Genomic DNA, 13,571 nt, shown 5'->3' on the forward strand with positions numbered 1-13,571 from the left:
ATCTGTCCTAGCGACTCTAGTGAGATGCTGGACAGGAGGTTATTTTTAGGACAAATTCACTGACAGCTAGGGATAGGAGAAGTGATGTATGAAAGAATCAAATTGAGGATCTTTGCCTTCGAAGTACAAGAATAAAATGTACACTCGCTTATATCACTTACCTATGGTATCCTTAGATTAACCTACTATCATGATACCTGAAATAATCAACGCCTTTAACTCCACTTACCAGGTTAATACATAATTATTCGAATGAAGGGAGAAGGATACAAGTGGGTGTAATCTAATCTAATTTATTTATTACACAAATTCACAGCAATGATGAAAAACAAGACAAATTAAATGGCTTATTCAAATGACAACACTCAAAATTAGCGATTGAAGAAATCTTAATCACATTTTTACAGTATAAATGAATGCTTTATGAAAATAGACCCAAGTCTTATTGCAAATAACTATTCACTAAACTAAGGCGTGCCATGTCAAAACACGTGGTCAGTTATGAGAATCTTAAATAACGTGAATAGGAAGACATAAAATTACATTAAATTCCACGCAGGCAACCCGAACGTGTATTACAGATGTGTGAAATAACCCCTACTTCAAGTAAACTGATAACTTATCGAAAGGGGGGAATGGCCATTGATTAGGTTAACTCACAAGTCTTGAAATCCACTGTTTGACCCTATGTCCAAAAATATTGTGCTAAGGTAAAAGTCTATGCCCTTTTTCTAGTCTCGATCTGCCTTCTAACAAGGGTCACAGGTTTCTCAATAGCGTCTGCAACCTTACAGGGCTATTTGGAATTTCATCCCCTGCTGTTACTGGGTTCGTTAATAGTACAAGGGGACAGGCAGGTCGAGGGAAAGTGGAGAGCAAAATCGACCCACAACAGGTAATTGGCATACCTGTACACACTAGTACAGCGCTATGGTCAATGAGTGTGATACCAGGCGGTGATCCTCCAGCTTCCTTCTCTCCAAACTACAGCAGATTGAGGTGCGTAGGTTAAGCATCTTAAGATGCCATCTCTAGTTTAGGTCACAGGCTTATTGGACTTGTGGAATATGAGTTTTATGCAGTATTCTATTGACAATGCAAGGAGCAATCTCAAGACTGCAGAGAACATACATAATACTAACCCTAACTATCTGGCATACAAATGAAAAATTAAACTGTTAAAAGATATTTAGCAAATAGGGTTTTCATGGTGGACAAATATACCTCCTAGACTAGCGAACTTGCGTTATAGTAGAGAGATGAAATTAGAGATACATATATACTTAATGTTAAAAACATAATGGATTCAAAGAATATATACCTCGAGACCCTCGCTTACAGAAGAACCATTTTTCAAACCTACCACACAGTGATGTCACGATCAACAACAGAAAACATACTACAATCACTTTCGGTCTGTTATGGGTAACAAAACTACATTATGTATGTACAAGTTAAACATATAGATGACAAATTTGGAAATAATTTGCATTTGTCATAAATATACAAACCTGTAGCTCTTTATTAAGAATTATACTTTCGGCAAAGCTGAAACTAGCCACAAGACTTTTAACGAGGTAGAACTAAGCCCCCTTAGTTAGTGAGAGGGAGGGGGGGGGGGTACCCGGCTACCCCGCTCACACACATATTCTACCATCCCTTATGCTTGCAGGCAGGTCTTACAGGGGGATAGGTGATGGTGGGCCAATGTGTATGAAGACCTACAGGTTTGCTAGGTTGGGAAATATATAAATTACTTCCAAATTTGTCATTTGTTCCAACACCCGAATACAAACCTTACGTTCCTTATTAAGGAAGACTCATTCTTTAGGTGGGTGGCAATTAGAACCAACTAGCTAGTTTTTTACCCCATGTTTTTACGTACATGCTCTGCTCGTAACAGGGATAAACCCTGATACCTAGCTAAAGTCTGTTCAAAGTACGATTAGGTGCCTGAGAATCTGTGTGATTGTGTGATACTAACAGTGTGACTAACCTAGGTAGGATTCTCAGAGACATATGAATCTTTGAATTAACCATAGATGTTACCTAATCCCACCTCGATAGGGGCTGTAGGGACATAAGTATATATCTCTATATCAGGTTACACAAGGGAAATAGCTTTACCTGCAGACAGTGGAGGCCAGCTTGCAGAGTACTAAAGGTGCTGTTCCCCAAAAGAGGGGAAGATGAAATAAAGGAAGGGCCAGTCCTTTTCATTCATCCCAAACTTAATCCCAGTTAAATTCTGCCCTCCACCATCTGCTACTGAGGTATTTAAACCCGTGTAGCTATTACAGGGCTAATAGAGAACGTCTCCGTGTTCCTGTGGGTCACGTCTTGCGGAAAGCAGGTGGTGAAGGTCGTTTGACACTTCCACACGTTCGCTTGTAGGACCTACGTCAAAGAGTAGTTCTCCCTAAATGCTAGTCATACTCATTCTCTTAATGTATTGAGCTCTACAGTAGGTCTCCTCTGCTGAGGAGAAGGATCAGGATTCAATGCCCAGTGTATGGCCTTTTGCGAATCCAAACAGACAACGTGTTCTTGGTGATCCTTCTCTTGACCTTCCCCAACCTGACGAAGGGTGCTGACACTTGGGCAAGCTCCTGTAGTTCTCTTAAGGTAGCACCTCAAGCTCCTCCCTGCCTGGCAAAGTAGCGGTTGATCTGGATCATTGGTTACGATACGAAGACTCCTAATCCGGAAGGGTTCAAACCTGGGATCCGATGCTGCCGGGTATTAGGTTTGGAGGCACACCAAGGAACGAAGTCGTGAATTACCTTCCCCATCGCCCTGAATGAAAGACGCCATAGGGTGACCATGGAGTTCACCGACTCACTTGGCTGAAGCGAATGTGAGCATTTACACTGTCTTCAAGGTCCGGTGAAGATCTGATGCTTGGCGTACTGGATTGTAGGGGTCACCCTTCAGGGACCGAAGGACAGGAATTACCCTCCATGGAGGGGGTCTAACTTCCAACTGAGGACAGGTTAGCTTGAAACTTCATATAAAGAGAGACAATACCAACAAAAACGAAATGTTAACTCCTTTCAGCCTGAAGGAGAGAATCTAGGCCAAGCGGTAGACCATCACCGCCAAAACTGAGGGAGTTTTTTCTCCCTGTAGCTATCGAAGAAAACCTGCGCAATTGCTGGAAAGTGGCATTGAGGGGAAAGATACCCCATCCACGACACCAACCTCTGAAGATAGTCCACTTAGCTTGGTAAATGGCAGCTGGAAAATACAGGAGATATCTAAAACATCCTAATCTCAACTTGCTGCAAAAAGTTTCTTTGTACAAGCAGATGCTGGAAAATCTCCAGGTTTGAAGATGTAAGGATCCTACGGCTTCGAGGAAGACGTTCACATATGGTTGTCTTAGTAGATTGTGTCATGGAGGTAGTTCTCTCGGGACTTTCGTCAGCAGCTGAAGAAGGTCCAGGAACCATGATGCCAAGCAGAGTTATAAGGGTTATTGCTAGGTTTGCAGATGATCTTGTCTTGTTGATCACCCTTCTCATCAGGCAGAATGGGCGAACGGCATAAATGTTGATGTCCCACCGTTGCTGAAAAGCATAATGTCGTAGGGCTTGAGGATCTGGAACTGGTGAACAGTAGAGTGGGACCCCTTGCTCAGGGATGGCGCGAAAAGATCCACTGTCGGGGAACCCCAAAGTCAGGACTTTGAAGGCTACTGGCTGATTCAAAGACCATTCAGACGCCACTATCCAAGTAGCTCTGCTCAGATGTCAGCAAGTACATTCCTTCTGTTCGGAATATAGCGAGCTGATAGGGATATCAAGTTGTCTTCTGCCCATCTAAGCATTCCTCTTGCTAGATGGCAAAGGTGCTGCGAAAAAAGGTACCGTCTTCCTTGTTCTACGTAATCCACTATCGTGGTGTTGTCACTCGTCAATACCAACAAGTGACTGATGGAGCTGCTGTACGGCTAGGAAAGCTACCATCATCTCTACGAGATTTATGTGATGTTACCATTAGGACTTTGACCAGAGCCCGGAGGCCGTGTGGTGCAGCATGTAGGTCCCCCACCCTCTTTATTTTGATGCATCTAAATGGAGCAAATATGAGAAGTGACAATTAGGTCGACCCCTCAGAGGAGATTCTCGTCTTTCACCCATCATCTCAGGTCAGTCTCCTGCTTGGGTCCCATAGGGACCAGCGTATCTGCAGATTCCTTGTGCTGAACCACCTGTAATCCAGCTGCCATTGAAGAGATAGGATTCATAGATGTGCAAAGCTGACTAGATGAACCAGAGTCAAACAGTGACCTGTGAGACATGACCACTGCTAGCTGGGAGCACGTCTCGTTGAAGAAAGACTTGCCACCTACTTACGCCTCTGGATCCTGTCGTCTGAGGGAAGACTTTTGCAGGCTGAGGAATACCTGTCTCTGATAAGGAAGCAGGGATTACTTCTCAAGATTTACCACAATACTCAGATCGCGGCAAACTTGAGGAGTTGTCTCAGTGATGAACAAGGAAAGCCATCGAGTCTGTTAGGACCAGCCAGTCGTCCCAGAGTTTTAGGAGAACGATACCGATCATATAGGCCCAGGTTGACACCACCGTAAAATCTTTCGTGAAAACCTTCAGTGCTGTCAAAAAACTGAAGCAACATACCATGCCTGTACGATCCTTAGATACTTCCTTGATGACAGATGTACTGGAATCTGGGAGTATGCATCCTAGGGGTTCAGCATGTACAGGAAGTCCTGTGGTCTTACTGCTTGTTTGACCATGTCTGTCGTCTCCTTGCCGAATGGAGTTTGTTAAAAAACTTGTTCCAGGAGGAGAGGCCAAACACTGGAGATCTATAAAGGAAAACTGCCAGTAAAAGCTCGGAGATTCTTTGATGAAACACGTAGTCAAGCAAAGACGACATTACGCCTGAGTCCGGATATCCATACAGATGTTCAGATTCACGTAAATTATAGAGAGACTTGCCATCACACCTCAGCAGGTGGATGAAAAGTAAAGATGTACATGCTCTTTGTAGCTGAGCTGCAGATTCTCTGCCCACTGAGTTGAACTCGGTCACTAGGAAGGATTCACGAGCAACTTCGGTCCGCGTAACCCCTTGCAGTGAAAAGCTCTTTGTTCAACTTGAATCACCTGTTCATGAGCCGGACAGTCATGTAAGTTGATCCCAAATACACTCGTGGGAGTTTGGTGAGGAGTCCTGTGTGATTCATTAAGAGATAAGCTACAGGGACTGAAAGAGTCCTGAAGGTTGGGCGAGACATGTTGGTTGAATAAGAAATGAGTACTCCAAACTCTTAGGAGGGGATCACAGCCACTATGGAGGAAGCCTAAATTGCGAACGAGAAAGGTGTTACCCCTAGAGAAGACATCTAGCCGATTCTTCGGATTTCAAATTCCTATCGCTGGTTGAGAGACAGTGTCATTGTCAAGAGTGCTGACTAACAAGACCAAGGTCAAGCTAAGGGTAGGCTGTATAGCCTCTCCAGAGAAGAATCCCGAGGTTGGAGGGTTGAAGTTGCTCGCACATGTCTTGAGGGAATGTGAACCAACGGAGACAGGGAATAAGAGGAGAGGATTCCTCAAATCTATATTGCTATAGACCGTAAATGTAAGCATGAGCTGAATTCAGTCCCCTAAAATACAGGGGATGAAAAGGAATAACCCTGGAGGGTTATGTCTCCCGAGACTGTTGTCCAATAAAGGCATGAAGAGGAGAGGAGAAGATCCAAGGAATTGGAACCCGAAACTGTGAAAGTGATCCGACGAGTTCTCAAACTTGTGGAAAGATATAGGAGCAAACAAATCCCGAAGGATTATGTTTCTCATGACGAGTTCTGAATTAAAGGGGGAAGGCGGAAAGGGCGAGTGATTGGATGACTTCTATTCCTGCAACCACTGTGTAGAACTATGTTCTACCTGCTTGGTGAGGTCCAGCGGCAATGGGTGAGAGCACATACACAGCTAACATAGATCTTGTCAATGAAGATGTCGACTTGTAAGGTAACCATATACAGTAGTACCTTGAGATACGAGTGTCCCATCATACGAGAAATTTGAGATACAAGGAAAGTTTCGAGCAAATTTTTGTCCTGAGATACGAAAAAAATTTGAGATATGAGGCAGTTCCCTATACGGCCGCCAGGTGGCTGAGTGTGCGAGAGGCTTCTAACCAGGACAGCATCGCTCGGTCTTTCCCGTCGAATCTCTGTCACGTAAAGTTTACCTCTGAGCATCGGCCGTAGTGTTTTGGTTTTCTTATGTGTTTTGGTGTTAATCAGTACAGAATTGAATGAATGGGCAATGGGTCCAAAGCAAGCGAGTGCAAACAAGGGTAGTTAGCAAGAAGAGGAGCTTTTAGCACTTGTTGGAGAATTGGTAATGTTACTCCTCTATGTAAATGTGTTTGTGGTAGCTCAAGTCCCACTGATTACCGCCCAATTTCCATAACTCCCATATTATCTAAAGTTTTTGAACGTCTTCTGGCAAAACGTCTTAATAGGTTTGCTGAAGGTAATCATCTATTCCCTAGTTTGCAATTTGGTTTTCGTAAAGGCCTTGGAGCATGTGATGCCCTTCTTACAATCTCCAATGCAGTACAGAAATCCCTTGATTGTGGTCGGGAAGTTCGTATGATTGGCCTTGATTTTAGTGCTGCCTTTGACCGTGTTAATCATGAAGCCCTTGTTTTCAAACTGAAACAGTTGGGAGTGGGTGGGTCGTTTCTTAGCATTATTATTGATTTTTTAAGTAGTAGATCTCAAAGAGTAGTTGTTGATGGGCACCATAGTGAGTATAGGAATGTGATATCCGGTGTTCCACAGGGTAGTGTTCTTGGCCCATTACTTTTCATACTACAGTATATACACATGACATGTGGTTTGGCCTAGAAAATAAGCTTGTTGCATATGCAGATGATGCTACTCTCTTTGCATCAATTCCATCCCCTGAATGTAGATCTAGGGTTGGTGAATCCCTTAATAGAGATTTAGCTAAAATTAGTGCATGGTGCAAATTATGGGGTATGAAGTTGAATCCTAACAAAACTCAAAGTATGATTGTAAGTAGGTCAAGGACGGTGGCTCCTCAACATCCGGATCTCAGTATTGATAATGTTTCTTTAAATTTGTATGACTCTTTCAAAATTTTAGGTGTGTTTCTCGATAGCAAATTTACTTTTGAGAAACATATAAGGTCTGTGTCTTCTTCAATTGCACAAAAAATTGGCTTATTGAGAAAGTCTTTTAAGATATTCGGTGATCAATCTATTCTGAAGAAGTGTTTTAATTCTTTTATTCTACCTTGTTTTGAGTATTGTTCTCCTGTCTGGTCTTCAGCTGCTGATTCTCATCTTAATTTGTTGAACAGAAACTTACGGTCTATTAAATTTCTTATTCCTGATCTAGATATTAATCTCTGGCTCCGTCGTTCAATTAGTTCATTATGCATGTTACATACGATTTTTCATAACTCTGACCATCCTTTACATTCAGATCTCCCTGGACAATTCTATCCTGTTCGTAATACTAGGCAGGCAGTTAATTCTAATAGCCAGGCCTTTTCCATCATAAGACTCAATACTACGCAGTACTCTAGAAGTTTTATTCCAGCTGTTACCAAGTTGTTGAATGATCTTCCTAATCGGGTTGTTGAATCAGTAGAACTTCAAAAGTTCAAAGTTGGAGCAAATGCTTTTTTGTTGACCAGGCGGACATGAGTCTTTTTATAGTTTATATATGACATATTTGTTTTTGACGTTGTTAATAGTTTATATATGACATATCTGTTATGACGTTGTTACTTTTTTTAGAATGATTTATTGTTAATATGTTCTCTTCAGTTATTTGTTTCCTTATTTCCTTTCCTCACTGGGCTATTTTTCCCTGTTGGAGCCCCTGGGCTTATAGCATCTTGCTTTTCCAATTGGGGTTGTAGCTTGGATAGTAATAATAATAATAATAATAATAATAATAATAATAATAATAATAGTGAAAAGAAAAAGCGTATGATGACAATCGAGATGAAGCATGAAATAACCGAAAAACATGAGTGGCGTATGAGTGACTGAGCTGGCACGCCAATATGAGAGGAGTACATTGAAAATATGCACCATCCTCAAGCAGAAGGATGCTATAAAGAGCACCAAGCCTTCCAAAGGCGTAACCATCCTTTCCAAGCTGCGCATTGATATTCACAATGAGATGGAGAGACTTCTTTTATTATGGATAAAGGAGAAACAGTTGGCAGGAGATAGTGTGAAGGAGGCGATTATATGTGAAAAGGTCAACATAATCTATGATGACTTGAAAGGGAAGCAAGCAGTCGAGAAAGGGGACGCTTCGGCACCAGCGGAAACATTCAAAGTAAGCCATGGCTGGTTGGATACCTTTAAAAAACGGACTGGGATACACTCAGTTGTGAGGCGTGGGGAAGCAAGTTCCGTCGATAGCCGCAGCGGACTTCGTCACAACCTTTGCCTCGGTTATCTCCCGACATGGCTACATCCCCCAACATGTCTTCAACTGTGATGAAACTGGCCTTTTCTGGAAGAAGATGCCCAGGAGGACTTTCATCGCGGCAGAGGAGAAGAGACTACTGGGCCATGAACCCATGAAGGACCAGTTAATTCTAGCCTTGTGTGCCAATGCCAGCGGTGACTGTAAGGTCAAGCCAGTGCTGGTGTACCACTCGGAAAACCCACGTGCTTTCAAGACCAAAATGATCTTGAAAGAAAAACTGCAAGTGATGTGGCACACTAATGCTAAGGCTTGGGTTACGCAGTATTTCTTTACAGAATGGGTTAACCTGTGCTTTGGTTGGGCAGTCAAAACATATTTGGCTGAAAAAAACCTCCCTATGAAATGTCTCCTGGTCCTCGACAATGCCCCTGGTCACCATCCTGGTCTCGAAAAGGACATTCTTGATGAGTTCAGGTTCATCAAGGTCCTTTACCTCCCGCCCAACACCACGCCACTCCTCTAGACAACACCAAGCTCACCCTTCGTGAATTTTGGAAGGAACATTTCAACATCGTCCATTGCTTAAAAATCATTGATGATGCATGGCAGGGTGTCACAAGAAGAACTCTTAATTCAGCATGGAAGAAGTTGTGGCCAGCTTCCGTCGCTGAGAGTGACTTTGAAGGGTTCGATACGAAAGGCCCTGATGACACCAAACCTGTTGTGATGGATGAAATCGTGTCTCTTGGAAAGTCCATGGGGCTGGAGGTAGACGGGGCAAACGTGAATGACCTTATTGAGGAGCATCAGGAAGACCTCACGACACAGGAATTGATAAGAGCTCCAGGAGATGCAACATTCGGAGGTGTTGCAGGAGCTCAATAGCAAGAGAAGGTGGAAGACGAGGGCCGCCTTTCTACGGCAGAAATAAAAGACATGTTAGCGAACTGGCAGGAGTTTTCTAATTTTTTGGAAAAGAGGCATCCGGACAAGTTGGCGTGTGGTCTTGCGTTAGCCTATTGTGACGACCCTTGCGTGCATCATTTTCATAACATTTAGAAGGGAAGACAAAAGCTAACATCCCTAGATAGGTTCCTTCTAAAATGACCGACAAAAAGTGAAGGTGAAAGCGAAGCAAAAAGAGCCAAGTCGGAAGAAGAAGAAAAGTAAAAAAAAATTAAAATGAAAACAAAATTAGAATTAAGTTTAGTGTAATGAAAGATTAACATTTTATTTCTAAGTGTGTGTACAGTAAGCTAATTTCATTTAAGTTGAATTTAAAGTTGCTAATTTCCTTTAAGTTAAATTTAAAGTTAAGGTTATGTTACGTAGTGTTACAAAAGTGTAACACTGATATCTTGAGGAGCGTCGCGAACCAAAGCTCAAATGATGAATGCATCGGGAAACCGATACCACCATACTTGCGAGAAACAACAAGTTCCAAGTGGCAATAGAGGTATTAAGCACCAAGGTTGACAATAGTGCTTTGCCCCTTCCATCATTGGCTAGTGCTGGGTAAGGTTCCAAGATGAGAGTGAGCACCGAACTCCCTCAACTAAAGGCATGGTAAGCACTAAGAACTAATGCAATTCATAGAACCCAAAAGTAGCAGCGCAATTCGCAGGATCTGAAAATTGAAGTTCTGTGCGCTGCCACCATCATGAGCTTATCAAAGTAGCTACACCTGTGTGCTACTGTGCACGAAAGTGCAAGCGTTGATGAAGTAGTGCTAGCTCCTGCACTACATAGACTAGCATAAGTTGTCTAGATGAAGAGACTCGCTAGGAGACTCAAAAGCAATTGTAGAAGCCATAGCGCTTGAGCGCTCTGCGTGAGATGAATAGAGAAGGGGTCTCACTGGGTAGAGTAGTGCGTTTTTTTGCAGTGAGGATCGTAGCCTGTAGTGCTCTGTGATACTCCCCAGAGAATTTCTCCATCGAACGAAGTCAGAAAAAAATATCCCAAAAATCAAGGCTTTTGGGATTCTTTGGTGGCTATCAGCAATTTTACCAACAAGCTGGAAGAGCTGTTCATCAGAAGAAAAAGTCGTGAGCGGGGTAGTGCCATGACACCGAATAGTGGTCGTTATCTAGAAGTTGTCAGGAGCTGGCCTGCAGAGACATGTTGGAAACTTAGACATGAGCTGGTGAACAGGAAACTGGTCACGAACTGGTTTATATCGCCTACTTGAAGGCCCTTAAGTGCAGAAGAGAACAGAAGGGCAATCATGAGTAGAGGAAACTTCAGGGGCTGGAAAAGGTTGCTGGAACACAAGGAACCTGGAAGAGAGTTGAAAAGTGATTGTGAGCTGATAGGAGATTGTGCGACCGGGCACTTAGCTGATAAATGAGGAGAGGTGAAAGCAACTAAACTTTATTTAACAATCCTCAAGTTTATATACAGCAACTTCAGTGAAAGAACGTCACAATAATTCAAATAAGATAAAGCTTGTGCTAACATGAATACCCAGGATGGTCTATTAACAGTGCAGGGAAGAGTGAGTGATAAAATAATGAATAAAAAATATTACAGTGTACGAGCGTGTATGAAACACGTGCAGTACATAGCTGTAAAGGATTTCATCCTGAATTGTCAAAAATGTAAGTCAAAAACTTTATAACTTCAGAGGTGCTGCTGCCAATAGCAAGGCAGCTGCAACGCGCGAATTTTTGGGAGCCAATCAGAACACCGCACACCTCCACTTACTACCAATCACGAACCAGAGGGGGATGGCCACTCACCCCTGCCTGTCTCCTTTTCACTCGAATTTTTTTAATGCCTTTTAGTATCCTGTTTGCTATCTCACCTGAAGGATCACGCAAATAAGGTGTGTATCATTGTTCCAACATCAGTGAGTGATTATAATATAAATATCTACTATGAACTATTGTGAATTTCTAACTATGGTATATCATAGTTACAGATTATTTAAGCCAGGGTAATTTACGATTACCTGAATCTTGCATTTAATCTACTATTACTTGCATCATTATTTGCCCTTCCATTATTATTGTCTAAGGTTAGCATTTTTTAGATATTTAGTGTTTAATGCGAGTTCTCCTATACTTACTGGTGGCCTTCAAATTCTCAGAACAATAACACTCATAATAAAATTCGAGATATTTCAGTTTTGCTAATCCCAGTTTCACTCCTCAGGCAACAGTGGGAGTGACCAACCCATTGCCCCGTCGATGTTGAAAGCCAAACAGCAAGCTGCTACTTCATCATAGTAGACCCACAGAAAACCAAAACCTACGTTTTTGTTTTTCCAAGTCAAGCTAAAGCTGGAATCCCTACCTCGTTGTTCTCACGCAGTTCTATCAATCATTTAGAACGGCGGCCTGCCTATTTGTTATACTAGCCCAGGTGGGAACTAACCCAACCAAATTAATTACTGCTGCTCATCTACTTGGGAAGCCGCCTTCGTCACCCGTGAAGCTGTGCACCGTCAGGAGAATTCCCATGTTCACTGCTAAAGTTATGTATCCCTTCAATCAGTTTATCTTTTGTTTATTTAAATAAACACACATTTGTGCCTGTGGTTTCAATTCCTACACTTTGGTGGTCTGAGTCAATCTGGTTTATGCTGAGAGCATTTTGGGTTTCGAACAGAGGATTAAAACCCTCACAATGGCTCCCCCATAAAAATGACACATGTAAAGTGGGGCACCCTTCTCTTAAGAGGCATACTGTAGGCAGGTCATCTTACAGGAGATACGCAGGTATAAGGCGATCAATGGAGACCGAATCTTCTTTGGCATCAATGTTCAATAAGAACGCCTTTATTGTTCGATGGATCACAGGGAAAGTGCCCGTGTAAGGGGGGGAGGTTAATGGTGGCTTGCGAGGGAAACATGCATTGCCGAGTGTAGATCTGTCAGTATGTGTTGCTTAGCTAGGGACTTGTAAGTCTTATGGCAAGGAGTAAATTTTCTCACGTAACATAGGCGCTAGAGGTTGTCGGAGGAGGTTGCAGTTGGAAAAAATTGGGAAGGGACGACCAACAGATTACCATATACCATTTCAGCTGCTGTGACATTCAGGGTGTCTTTAGGCATAGTCCGTAGTCCCAGGAGGATTCGGGGAAGCTGGTAAAGCAGTTTGAGTCCTTGCAGCGGGACATCAGAGCTGCTTTGAAGGTGAGGTGAAAACATTCAACAATTCTGTTGGCAGCAGAGTTTTAGGCAGTTGTCTGATGTAGTGTGATTCCTAGGAAATTTGCCAATGATGTTCACAATTGAGAGGTGAAAGTGGTACCCCTGTCAGAAGTAATAAGCTCAGGGATACCAAATCTCGCTATCCATCCTGAGAGTAAGGCAAATATACATGAGATGGATGTTACAGTTTCCATGGGAATGGCTTCAGGGTAACGAGTGGAGCGGTCGATGAAGTTAAACAGATAACTATGTCCTTGTGATGTGGGTAGGGGACCCACAGCATCAATGTGAATGTGGGCAAAGCAATGTTAAGGTTGAGAAAAGGTGCCCACTCCTGAATCCTTGTGTCACCGTACTTTTGAGGTTTGGCATAAAGTACAAGTGCGGACGCAATCCTTAGCTTCCTTAGCAATGCCATGTGAAATGAAATTCATCTTCAGTAGATTTGCAATAGAATGACGCAAGGGATTTGAAAGACCATAAATGAGATCAAACACCTGTCTGCACATGGGAGCAGGTATCCATGGTCTAGGTCTACCAGTACAAACGTTACAGAGGAGGGTGGTATTGGCGTCGTTCAGACGGGCATCCTCCCAACAGAAATATGTGCTAGATCTCATACATGCTTAGTACTCTGGATCTCTTTGTTGGGCTTCTGCCAAGGTGCTGTAATCCAATCCCAGGTGAATGATGGCTAATGCGTTTCTTGACAGGGCATCAGCAACAGAATTCATTTTACTAGGGACATATTGAAGGGTAGAATTGTATTCAGCCACGGCGGAGAGTTATCTACTGAAGAACTCCAATGAGTGGGGAGAGCCATTGACCACCTGCTCGAGTACTGCTCCTATAGCAACATCGCTAGTATCGGTGGAGAGAAGTAGAGGTGCATGTGTCACAGGAAAAGTGAGAACAGCAGTGGTTGAAAGGGCATTCTTTGCGTTGCAGAAGGC

General features: G+C 42.9%; 1 protein-coding gene across 1 annotated transcript in view; it reads right to left on the reverse strand.

Moving 5' to 3' along the window:
- Positions 1–13,571, reverse strand: part of LOC137625997 (transmembrane reductase CYB561D2-like) — a 249,978-nt gene continuing 236,407 nt past the window's right edge. The window contains exon 2 of the mRNA XM_068357082.1: positions 1–13,571. This exon is cut by the window's right edge and continues 14,529 nt beyond it. The gene's annotated coding sequence lies outside the window, so the exon portion shown is untranslated.

This window comes from Palaemon carinicauda, chromosome 33 (genome assembly GCF_036898095.1).
Source record: "Palaemon carinicauda isolate YSFRI2023 chromosome 33, ASM3689809v2, whole genome shotgun sequence".
Classification (NCBI taxonomy): Eukaryota; Metazoa; Arthropoda; class Malacostraca; order Decapoda; family Palaemonidae; genus Palaemon; species Palaemon carinicauda.